The following is a 12699-nucleotide window of genomic DNA, read 5'->3' on the forward strand; positions in this document are numbered from 1 at the left end:
ACTGGCAAATCAAATCCAAGAATACATCAGAAAAATCATCCACCATGATCAAGAAGGCTTCATCTCAGTGATGCAGGGATGGTTCAACATATGAAAATCTATCAGTGTAATCTACCATAAAAAACAAGATGAGAAACAAAAATCACATGATCATCTCACTAAATGCTGAAAACGCCTTTGACAATATCCAATATGCCTTTATGATAAAGGTCCTGAAGAGACCAGGGATAACAGGTTTATGCAAACATAATAAAAAGCAATATACAGCAAACCAACAGCCATCATCAAACTCAATGGAGAGTAAAACAATGTGATTCCTCAAAAATCAAGAACAAGACAAGGTGGTCCACTCTCTCCATACCTCTTCAATAGAGTTCTAACAGGAGCAATAAGACAAGAAAATGAGAGGGATATATATATATATTGAAAAAGATGTCAAAAAATCAGTATTTGCAGATAATATGATAATTTACAAGAGTGATCTGAAAAATTCTACCAAGGAACTCCTACACCTGATAAACACCTACAAAAGAGTGGCAGAATACAAGATTAATTCAAAAAATCAACAGCCTTTCTAGCCCATCTAGATACAGATGATAAATTGAATGAAAAAGAAATCAGAGAATCATCACCCTTTACAATTGCCACAAGCAACATAAAATAGCTTGAGGAATTGCAAACCAAACAAGTGAAACACCTTTATAACATGAACTTTGAGTCTTTAAAGAAATAAGTTAAAGAAGATACCATGGTCTTGGATAGGTAGGATCTTGCCAAAAGTACTAGGTAGATTCAAGGCAATCCCCATCAAAATCCCAGTGCAATTCTTCACAGACCTTGAAAGACCAATACTCAACTTTAAATGAAAAATAAAAGACCCAGGATAGTCAAAACAACAGTGTACAATAAAGGAACATCCATAGGCATCACCATCCCTGACTTCAAGCTCTACTATAGAGTTATAGTCCTGTAAACAGAGGGGCATTGGCAAAGAATAGACAGGTAGACCAATGGAGACAAATTGAAAACCCTGATATGGACACACACACCTATGATCACCTGTTTTTTGACAAAGAAGCTAAAGTTATATAATGGAAAAGAGAATGCATCTTCAGCAAATGGTGCTTGCATTACTCCATGCTGGCATGTAGATGACTGCAGACAGATTCATATCTATCATCATGCACAAAACTTATATCCAAAGACCTCAACATAAATCTATCCATACTGAACCTCTTAGAAGACAAAATAACAAGTTATAGAAATGAGCCCTGAAAGTAGGATAGGCCCTTCCCTGAAGGAAATGATAGAATCAGGAGTTCCCCCCAAAAAGGCCTCACTCTCCCTGGAGAAGGGAGTGGGGCTTTAGACTGGAGGGTGATGGCGGAGGAGTAGAGGGAGAAGGAGATGGTCTGACATGTGAAGCAACTTGTTTCCACATCAAATAAAAAAAATCTAAAAAAGAAAAAGAAGAGAAAATAGGAGGTACCCTCAAAGGAATTGATACAGGAGACTTCTTCCTGAACCTAACACCAGGAGCACAGACACTGAAATCTACAATTAATAAATGGGACCTCCTGAAACTAAGAAGATTCTGTAAGTCAAATGATATAGTAAACAAGACAAAATGGCAGTCCACAGAATGGGAAAATATATTCACCAAACCCACATCTGACAGGGTACTATTTTAAATGTATGAACAACACAAGAAGATGGTAACCAAAATAACAAATAATCCAATTTAAAAATGGGGTACCAAATTAAATAGAGAATTCTCAAAATAAGAATCTAAAATGGCTGAAAGACCCAAAGAAAGTGTTCAACATGCTTAGCCATCAAGGAAATACAAATAAAATCAACTCTGAGATACCATCTTACTCCTGTAAGAATGATCAGAATCAAAACCACCAGTGACAGTTTATGCTGGAGAGGATATAGAGAAAGAGGAACTCTCTTTCAGTGCTGGAGGGACTGCCACCTTTTACAGCTACTTTTGAAATCAGTATGGAGATTCCTCAGAAAAAAGTGTAATCAATCTACCATGAGATCTAGCAATTCCACTCTTAGACATATACCCAAAATATGTACATTCATACAATGGGGTCATCTGTTCAAACATGTTCACAGTAGCATTATTTTTAATAGCCAGAATTTGAAATCAACCTAGATGCCCTTCAACAGAAGAATGGATGAAGAAAAAGTGGTACATTTACACAATGGAATCCTACTCAGTGGAAAAAACAAAGGAATCTTGAATTTTGTAGGCAAATGAGTGGAAGTAGAAGAAACCATCCTGATTGAGGTAACCTAGTCACAAAAAGACTAACATGGCATGTTCTCACTCATATATGAATTTTAGACCCAAAACAAAGGATTATTTGCCTAAAATCCACAGCACCAGAGAAGCTAGGAAACAAGAAGGACCTTAAGAGGGACATGCATGGTCGCCCAGAGAAGAAAAAAGGGACAAGATCTCCAGAACAAATTGGAAGCAAGTGGGGAGTGGAGAGGGAGTTAGGACAAAGAAAAGGGGTGAAGAGGAGGGGCAAGGAGGATATGAGTGAGAGGGAAATTTGAGTCAGGGAAGAATAGAAGTGAACAAGCAAAGAGATACCATAATAGAAATAGCCATTGTAGGTTTAAAGAAAAATCTGGCACTAGGGAAATGTCCAGAGATCTAAAAAGATGACCACAACTAACAATCTAAACAATAGTGGAGAGGCTACCTTAAATGCTTTTCTCTGTTAATGAGATTAATGACTACCTCATATGCTATCCTAGGTCCTTCATCCAGTAGCTGATAGAAGCAAAAGCACACACACACAGCTAAACACTGAACTGAACTCCTGGAATTCATTTGCAGAGAGGACAGAGTGATGAGCAAAGGGGTCAAACCAGGATGGACAGATCCACAGAAACAGCTGACCTGAACTACCCAAGACTTAATATTTGGGAAACCAGCATAGGACTGTTCCAGCCCCTCTGATTGTGGGCAATCTATGGGACCTCTTTTCGTTGATCAGACCTAATTTCTAGTACATTAATGGACTTTAGGAGCCCATTCCAAATATAGGGATACTCTCTCAGCCTAGACACACAGGGGAGAGTCTAGTTCCTCCTACAAATGATATGACAGGCTTTGAAAATGCCCTAAGGAATGCCACACCCTCCATGGGGGCCCGGGTTGCTGGGGAGGGAGAGGGAACTTGGGGCGACATGTAAAACCAGTTTTAAAAAAAGAAAAAAGAATTTTCAATATTCCATAATATATAGTAAAAAATCTAGAGTATTACATACTTACATTGATATAAATAAATATATATGTATATATACATATATATATAGTGAAGTATTACATTGCATGCATGATTTTCACATTTGGATTTGTACATTGTGATAAATTGAATTTAAATGAATAAAAATTAGAATTTGTAGATGTAAAAAGTAGCACAAAGTTATACTTTAAGAGAAAATGAAATATATGAATCTCCAGATTTTTGCAGTCATCAGTGTAAAATATAAGTAACAGCAAATATTTCTATCATGTTGTATAACTAAGACTATAAATCATGCTGTATAATTAAGACTTTAAATCTTTAAACATTTTGAAATTCTTTATAGATGCACTACCTTTAAGACTAACAATTTAACCAGGGATCTAACATGAAAAGTTAATTATAATGGTTAAGTGATATTTAAGAGTAGACAGCAGTTCATGAGGTACAAATGACACTTTAGATATTGAGCTGAACTGAATCAGTCTCTAGTACTGGGAGACAATGCTTATTGGCTAAAGTGTCATGGTTACTCTGAATATTCAGAAAACATTGGTTTGCAGGTGGCAGTGAAAGGAGCATCTTCCATGGGATCAAAGACTCTTGGGAATCTTGAAACAGTGACACAAAGTGGACATTAGCTAGAGCATTTAGTTGATTCAGTCATCTTGAGATATGAAACCAACTGGTGGCATGACGCATTTTGATGCCAGAATACATGCTTGGATGTAACTGTTGGAGTAATCATTGTCCATCTGATAGTAACTTGTATTAGAAGATAACTGAGCCGGGCGGTGGTGGCACACGCCTTTAATCCTAGCACTCGGGAGGCAGAGGCAGGCGGATATTTGTGCGTTCGAGGCCAGGCTGGACCGATAGCCTCCGAAACAATACAGAGAAACCCTGTCTCATAAAAACCAAAAAAAAAAAAAAAAAAGAAGAAGATATGAACCCCTGAAAGCACAGTTGTTCAGAGAAGAAATCTACTTTAAAAGACAGTCACTAAAGTGAACTTCTTAGCAACATCAGCATTTAGTAGAAATAGATTCATCATACTTTAGAAAACAGGCTAAGGTGAGGGAACCCTGCTTCCATGAAAATATTTAATATTTTCTATAATTAATCTATAGAGTAGGCTCACTGAAAATGTCCATGGCACAAAAAGAGACAAACTATCAGACAAAATGAAATCATTTTATTCTACTCGTTTCTTTTTTAAAAGTCTTACTGATTTTAAACTTCAAATGTATTATTCAAATAAATGCAATGACACTAATTTCTGCTCGTGTAAGTAGTATGAAGACTGTGACAAAAATTTTAAGAATAAAAAATCAACAGTTTTATTTAATCTTTGAATATTTTTAATTTCTCTCTGATTTCATGACCTCTTTTGGATATCACTGATGATTAATTCATCAAGATGAAACCCAGGATCTTTCCATTTTCACTAATTTTAAGCATTCTTTCTTTGTGATCTTATTTCTTTGTGAGCTAGAAAATTAAAAAGTGAGACTAGTTGAAAATTTCCTTATATAATGAAATAAAATCAGCAAATGTCAATGTGACCCAAAAGCGGTCAGTTGTTATCATTAAAGGCCTAAATATTCCTATCTCAAAAGGAAGAACTTAATTTGACACATAAATGAAATTGTTAGATTTTAGCAATTTGTACAAAAAATGATAAAAAAGTGACCATATAAGTAAACAATTTATCTTTCAGTAGGAAGGATTCGAGGGAAAACTGAGGAACTGAAGTTGGAATGTAAAGTTAAGCTTTACATTATTATTTATTTGCCTTTTTCTGTGCGTGTGTGCTATAGGCATGCCTCATGCCCTCATAGGAGGGTATTGGATCTAGTGGGACTAGAGTTACAAATGGTTGTAAGCCATCATATGTGTTCTTGGAATCAAACCCCAGTTCTGTGGAATAACTAATGTTCTTATTCACTAATCCATGTCTCCAGATCAAGGAATCATCATATTAACAAAACTTCAAACTCACTTCCTGCTCTTATACAGTAGTAAAAGTTATTCATTTCCATTGATTCTAGTGCCTCATGTGTTAGTGCCTATAAACCCAGCCTCAGTTATGCCATCTGTGGTTTCACTAGTTCTCCATCTTTGGCTTACCTTTTCTTTGCTCAGTTCAACATCATCAATTTCTTTGTTTTGCTTGGGCCGTTATACTCAGTACAGATGACACCTATTTCCATAGGCCCTTCATTTAAAACTACTAAAAGAAAATTGCTTTTCTGGAAAATTCCAGTAATTAAAACACCCAGAAATCAAAGCAAAAAATACCAGAAGTTCAGCATAGACTGTAGTCTTCCTTTCGAGTTGCCTGGGCCCTGCTGTGCTTCTCTCCATTCTTTTGTTTCTAAAATTCCTTTTAATCTTTTGTCATTCTATGTGAAAATTCATATTCCACATACTGACCCCACTCCTGGTACCATATGTAGAGTGTAGTCTTGCTTGACAGTCACCTGGGCCCTGCCGCGCTGTCTGAACACCCAAATAACACATGACACTATTTTAATTATGAAACTGTTGGCCATTTGCTTGTTTCTTACTTGCTAGCTCTGACAAGTATTTAACCCATAATTTTTAATCTGAGTATTTCCCTTACAAGAGAAAAGGATCCAGACCTCTTACTCCTCTGGCGGCTACATTGTGTCTCCCTCTCTGCCTCTCTTTCCAAGAATCCCCCTCGACTCCTAGTCCCACCTATCTTGCTTTCCTATTGGCTAATAGTGCTTTATTGAATAACCAGTAAGAGACAGATTTACAGAATGACATCTGCCATCAGTTCAGGGTCATGCTCTGTACCATACTTCCAGACCAGCCTACGCTAAATGGGTTTTTGTCTAACACACACTCACAGACAGACACACACACACACCCACACCCACACACACACACACACACACACACACACACACACACACACACACCCTGGAAAAAATAACTGTCAAATAAAAGTATCTCTGTATTACGATTTTCCCTGGGTTACTTTATTATTATTATTATTATTTAGATTAGAAACAATCTTGTTTCACATGTCAATCCCAGCTCCCTCTCCCTCCCCTCTTCCCCCACCCTCCCCACCAGGTCCCCCAGTCCCCCACCCAATCTCCACTCTGATTACCAAGGTGGGTGAAGAACTCCATGGTGAATCTCCAGTAACTGTCATTTCATCCAGGAAAGGGCCTAGGCCCTCCCGCAAGAGTCCTGGCTGAGAGAGCAACCCATATTGTGGCATGGGCACTCAAAGTCTATTTGTACACCAGGGATAAATACTACCCAAGGCCCCACAGATTACCTAGGCCTCCTCACTGACACCCACATTCAAGAGGCCTTTTCCCGGGTTATATAGCACCTATTTATAGTGTATTTATTTAAATTGAGTCTAATATATGATCTAGAAAAGATTCTATTTCTCATGAACCATATGAACTTATACCTACATATAACCTGATGAGTCTATATAATCTATGTGTGTGTGTTTGTGTGAGTGTGTGTGTGTATATTCAGGTCTGATCGAGGTCAGTGGTGGCACACGCCTTTAAGCCCAGCACTCTGGAGGCAGAGGCAAATGGATCTCTCTGAGTTAGAGACCAGCCTGATCTACAAGAGCTAGTTACAGGACAGCTTCCAAAGCCACATGTCTGATCGAATTAATGAAAATATTGTGAAATACGTGTGAGTGTCCTCAAAAATTATTGTTTACCCAACATTTATATAATATAAAGCTAATACTCAAACTCTGAATTATGTAATATATACTAAGTATATTTTTAAAAGTTAAATTCAAAATACAAACTACTTATTACATTTATTTTTTCTTGTTTCTTTTCATTTATTCTCCTCTCACACAAAATATCCTTTCCCAAGTCGCTCCTCGAAGTTTTCTCCTTCTTCATGTATTCCCCAGATCTTCTGCTTCTCCCTTTTTCTCCAATGAAAAATCGACCTCCCAGGGAAATCAACTAAACATTTCTTTCTTTTTTTTTTTTTTGGTTTTTACAAGACAGGGTTTCTCTGTATTGTTTTGGAGGCTATCAGTCCAGCCCGGCCTCGAACTCACTGAGATCTGCCTGCCTCTGCCTCCCAAGTGCTGGGATTAAAGGCATGCACCACCATCGCCCGGCATCTCAACTAAACATTTCTAATATGCTGGTTTAGATATACACCTGGCAATATAATAAATATGTATGAAATGATACGCTTTTTAAATTAGTAATTGTAAAACACTGTTCATAGTTTTTGGATTCCAAAAAAAAAAGATCAATGCCTGCTCATTCTTAACAGACATCCAAAAGTGTTGAAAACAAAGGAAACCTGATGATATATCACTAAATCAAGCTAAAATATTAAGGTTAATCCTGAAAGAGCAAGTTTGACTTCTAAAACTCTAAACTAGACATAATATGGTAGACTACCAGCTTGATATAAAGCAGAAAATTGTCCTCCTGTTTGGACACATGGAATCATCCAGTAGAATCAGAGGTGAATATAGGAATAAGAGCAACATAGATCATAGATTTATGACTCCATAATTTTGATACATTTATTCATCTGCTTACAGAAATGCATTGTTTTGCTTATCTTCAGTTTTGAGGTATAGAAAAATTACAGGGATTGTACATGCAAATACAGTATCCAGGGACTAATCTATAAACCCCAAAAAAGGTATTATTACTTAATAACAATAGGTTTATTAACATATTCCTTTTAAAAATTGTGAATTCTATTTTTAATTGGAAAGTATTAATTCTGTAAGTTGTGTTAAAAGTAAAATTTATGTAGAGCAGTGTAACAACTGGTTCTTTGACCCAGCTGGTATGGCCATATTTCAGCCCCTAAATAAACACACAGATGCTGTATTAGTTATAAAATTGTTGGATGTTGACTAGAACTTCTATTGATTAGATCTGTCTTAATTATTAACCCATAACTACTAGTCTATGTATTTCTACATTGCTTTGGCTTACCAGAGAATTGCAGACCTGCAACTCCTTTGCCTGCTACATTGTGCAGTGTTTTATTCATCAACCAATAGGAGAAATACATGCAAAGGAAATCTCTGATCTCAAAAGAATAAAAATGCTCAACATTAACTGTTTTATTCTTTGTTCTACGTATGTACATTTCAATTCAAATTGTCCATAGCTTAGCAAATGTGACAGCAAAATTCAAGACAATTGATTTTGTTATGAAATTATTAATACAATTAAAGTCTTTGTGGAAATTTGATGAATGGAAAGAAATAGTTACTGGTCTCATGTGGTGATATTTTGTTTATGATCTAACAAATAGAGCTTTCCTAAAGATCAGAGTGCAGAGCTAGCCAGGCTAGTCAGCCACACATGCCAGGAAGTGGTGGTACATACTTTAATCCCAGTACTGCAGAGACAGGGGCAGAGGGATTTCAGGTAGTTCAAGGCCACCCTGGCCTATAAGAGACAGAATCTGTCTAAAAGAGAAACAGAGCTTCCACAAAAGTGATCGCCACAAACTCTCTTTTTATTTGTTTATTTTTAAAATATTTTTGGTTTTTTGACTCTGTTTCTCTGTGTAGCTTTGTAGACCTTGCTGGTTTTGAGCTCACAGAGATCCACTTGCTTCCACCTCCCAAGTGCTGGGATTAAAGGCTTGCACCACCACTGCCCAGCTATGCCAGAAACTCTCAATGACAAATATATGTTTTACTTACATAATTCATCAAATCTGTGCACACTCATAGTTTGTGAGTATGAGAAATGCAACTTCCACAGTTTTCAGGATAACTGGAAAAATATCCCTCATCACAAACACAATAAAATGTTACTTACATGTGCCAGCATCATTTAATAATCTCTTTGTGCAGATAAAAAGCACATGATTATATTAATGAAAATCAAAACTTAATTATTTCTGAATGGTTCCCCAAATGTGTGAAAGTTGATCTGGTGACCAACTAGTCATATATTTTTAACTTCAAAATGATGGAAACAGTATAAAGATTGTTGAACCAACAGTCTTGGTATGGATATTTTCCATAAAATATTTAGAAGTAATAGCTTATGTAAATCATATAGATTAATGACATTGGGTACAGTTCATAAAATTAAGTACATCTTGCCATTGAGTTATGCATTGAGAATTTTAGGCATGTAGCCAGTTGGTCAATCAGTTAATTCAAGTTTTACATACATCACATTTGGAAAAAAGTGTTCAGCTGATGTGTTGCATATGAATAATTGCTCCTAAACAAACATACACACTCTGTCTCTCTTGTCCCATCCTTACTCTCAGGAAGATGTCCCAGGAACCACTGAAAATCGTGCATCACATGCAGAAGATCCCAGAAAACATAATGAAGGGTGCAGCTTTAAAACATTAAAATTATATTGATAAGACCAATCATTTTACATAGATTTTTTTTTTTGGTTTTTCGAGACAGGGTTTCTCTGTATTGTTTTGGAGGCTGTCCTGGAACTCACTCGGTAGACCAGGCTGGCCTCGAACTCACAGAGATCTGCCTGCCTCTGCCTCCCGAGTGCTGGGATTAAAGGCGTGTGCCACCAACGCCTCTTAAGCCCCTAAGTATTCTTCTTTTAGAACAAGGAATGAAATGTAGCAACAGGGAATGCCAGAAATATTATAGACAAATATTCCTCTCACTTGCCACATGAAAACACTGTAAAAATGTACTAGATTTTTGTTTTGCAGCAAATGCTATTTTGCTTTAGAGTTAAGAATAAAATAAGGTCTCTGTCCCATGTCCTCAGAGAACTGATTCCAGTTGGAAACTTCAATTGTGTTGATATCATACTCACTCCCAGCAATACCCAAAACGGAATGCAGCCAACATTCTAGTTGGTCAATGACATCATTTATAGCAATTCTCTAAAATTCACAATCAGATCTTTTTATTTAAATTAGAAACAAGTTTCTTTTACATGTCAATCCCATTTCCCTCTCCCTCCCCATCCTCCCCATCCTCCCCTGCTCCCCACCAGCCCCTTATCCCATCCCCTTTCTGCTCCCCAGGTAGGGTTGAGAACTTCTGTAGGGAATCTTCAAAATTTATCATATGTCCCTTTACTGTTATCATTTTACATTTATAATAATCTATAATATTTTTAAAAATCATATGATTTCAAATTTGAATAATCTTGATTAAAAATGCAAATCTAAATTCTAGTTAGACATATGGTCACTGATGTCCTTTCTCCCCCAAACAGCCTTTATAGGGTGTCCTGGCACTATTAAAGCTGTTCAGGAATAAACACTTGCCCTGATTAATTTGAGATTGGTGTTATTTTGTCCTATAGTCAAAGCAAGAGGTATTTAAACCATGGGATTCTACTATGTACTTCTGTTTTTTTTAAGCAAAGAGAGTGAAAATAGTCTGTGTTGATTTGAAGAACTCTTGCACCTCCTTGGCCAATAATTTGTACTGAAACACCCTGTGCATGGCACTGGGATTTTCACCTAAAACTCAGGTCTTCTTGCAGTGATAACATTACTATGAAAGGAAATTACATTCTGACTAACTGTTTGGTAAGTTGGTATTGAACCTCTTGTTATTAAATATTAGTAAAGCATTTTACCATTGATTATATATGCAAGCTACTAAAATTTCTTTCTATTTTGAGACAGTGTCTTACTAAATTGCCTATGCTCACCTCACATTTCCTTTGTGCTCAATATAAACCTTGAAGTCAAGGTCCTTTTCACTCATCCTGCAAGGTATCTATACATATAGCTTAGTGTCATAATTTTCAATCTAGTGTAATTAATTTTAATCTTTCTTTAATCATTGCCAAAGAATTTAAAAATTTAAGAATGTATGTGTATAAAACATTTTCTATGCAGAGTAAAATATGTGAGAAGTTTAAATGTATTTCTTTACTTTAAATATATGGATTGCCCTATGTCATTTGATCTGTGATTATATAAATTAAATATTTCATCGCTGCCAAAATATTCTACTGTAAGAAGAAGTAAATGAAATGAAATTTTATCTGGTAAAGTTTTATCTGAGTAAAATCAGAAGGGTCATTCTAATTATTTAAAAATATGAGTACATGCACTATGAAAAATAGGTGAGGATACTCGAGGAAAAGTTTAAGTGGCAACAGAGGCAGTGGAATGATAGAAATAAGAAATTGGGAATAGATTAAGTAAAACCAAGGCATTGATAATGAGGATTTATAAAAGCCTACTATTTCATAAATTATTGCAAATAAAATTTAGTGCAAGTGAGTGTAAACAGAGATGCCACATGTTTGAAAATTCTACTATCAGAAGACATGGGTTATTAAACAGAAATCAAAGTAAAAACCACAGATTGCCTCCCCTAATTATTATTATTATTATTATTATTATTATTATTATTATTATTATTAAGGTCAACTCTAGGAGAACCTAGAACAACATAGATAGTTGTCATTATCCTTAATTTCCAAAAATGACTATGTATTAAGTATCTTTTGCTGATGACAACTACCCTATGGTTGCAGGACAGAGTGCAGTCAATTGCAGAATGATCAAGGAACTTTCTCCATGCCTGTTGGCTTTGAAAGTGCTGTAAGGGTCTATTCAAGCTTCTTAAGAAGAAAACACATTAGTTATATCATCTAGAACTAGACTTTGCAAATTATAATACTGAATTGCTTAACAAACTAAGCTCACCAGTGAACTCCTGGCATGACTACTATGGGGTAGGTAACCACTTTCTGATTGGATTTGAGACCTAATATTATATGTTATGCCTGAAACTGCCAATTCATTAGTGGAAAACCATGTAGATAGGGAGGGCATAAACCTCTTTTTAAAGTGGGAAATCATTAACTCAAGCATTTATAACACTTCAGAGTTTTGAAACGGCATAGGAAACATGGAATCCTCATATCACCTCTGCTGAAGAACACCAAAAAGTAAGATGTGAATGGAATAAAAGGGCTAAAAGACTGAGGAGATTTCTGTGAAATACTTCGTAATGTGTATGTTATGTCAGCTACAAGAATGAACTCACAGAATCTATGGTTATCTTCCCAAGACTGTCACAGGTAAACTCAGTTAAAATTTCCTGGAGTTGGGAAGCTCTGTCAAGGATCTATCTCCAGCTTGAAGCCATTAGCAGTTGATGAACTGCTGAGAGAAGGAGAGTCGATTTTCATTGGGCAGTCTTTATGTGTAGGTTTACCATGCTGCAGGGGATAGTACTACATTGATGTGTGTATGACCCACAATAATTGGAATCTAACAATTAATTTTTTTAAAAAGAGTGCATGTAGTTGGGAGATAGATGTGTTGGAGAAGAATCCGCAGTGATGGTTGGAAATGGAAGTGGGTAGGATCAAGATACGTTGTATATATAAATGGAATTATCAGAGAATAAAAATAAAATATTATGTAGTGGGAAGTTCAAGTTTAA

The sequence above is a fragment of the Mesocricetus auratus genome, unplaced genomic scaffold, assembly GCF_017639785.1.
Source record: "Mesocricetus auratus isolate SY011 unplaced genomic scaffold, BCM_Maur_2.0 Super-Scaffold_100006, whole genome shotgun sequence".
Lineage (NCBI taxonomy): Eukaryota > Metazoa > Chordata > Mammalia > Rodentia > Cricetidae > Mesocricetus > Mesocricetus auratus.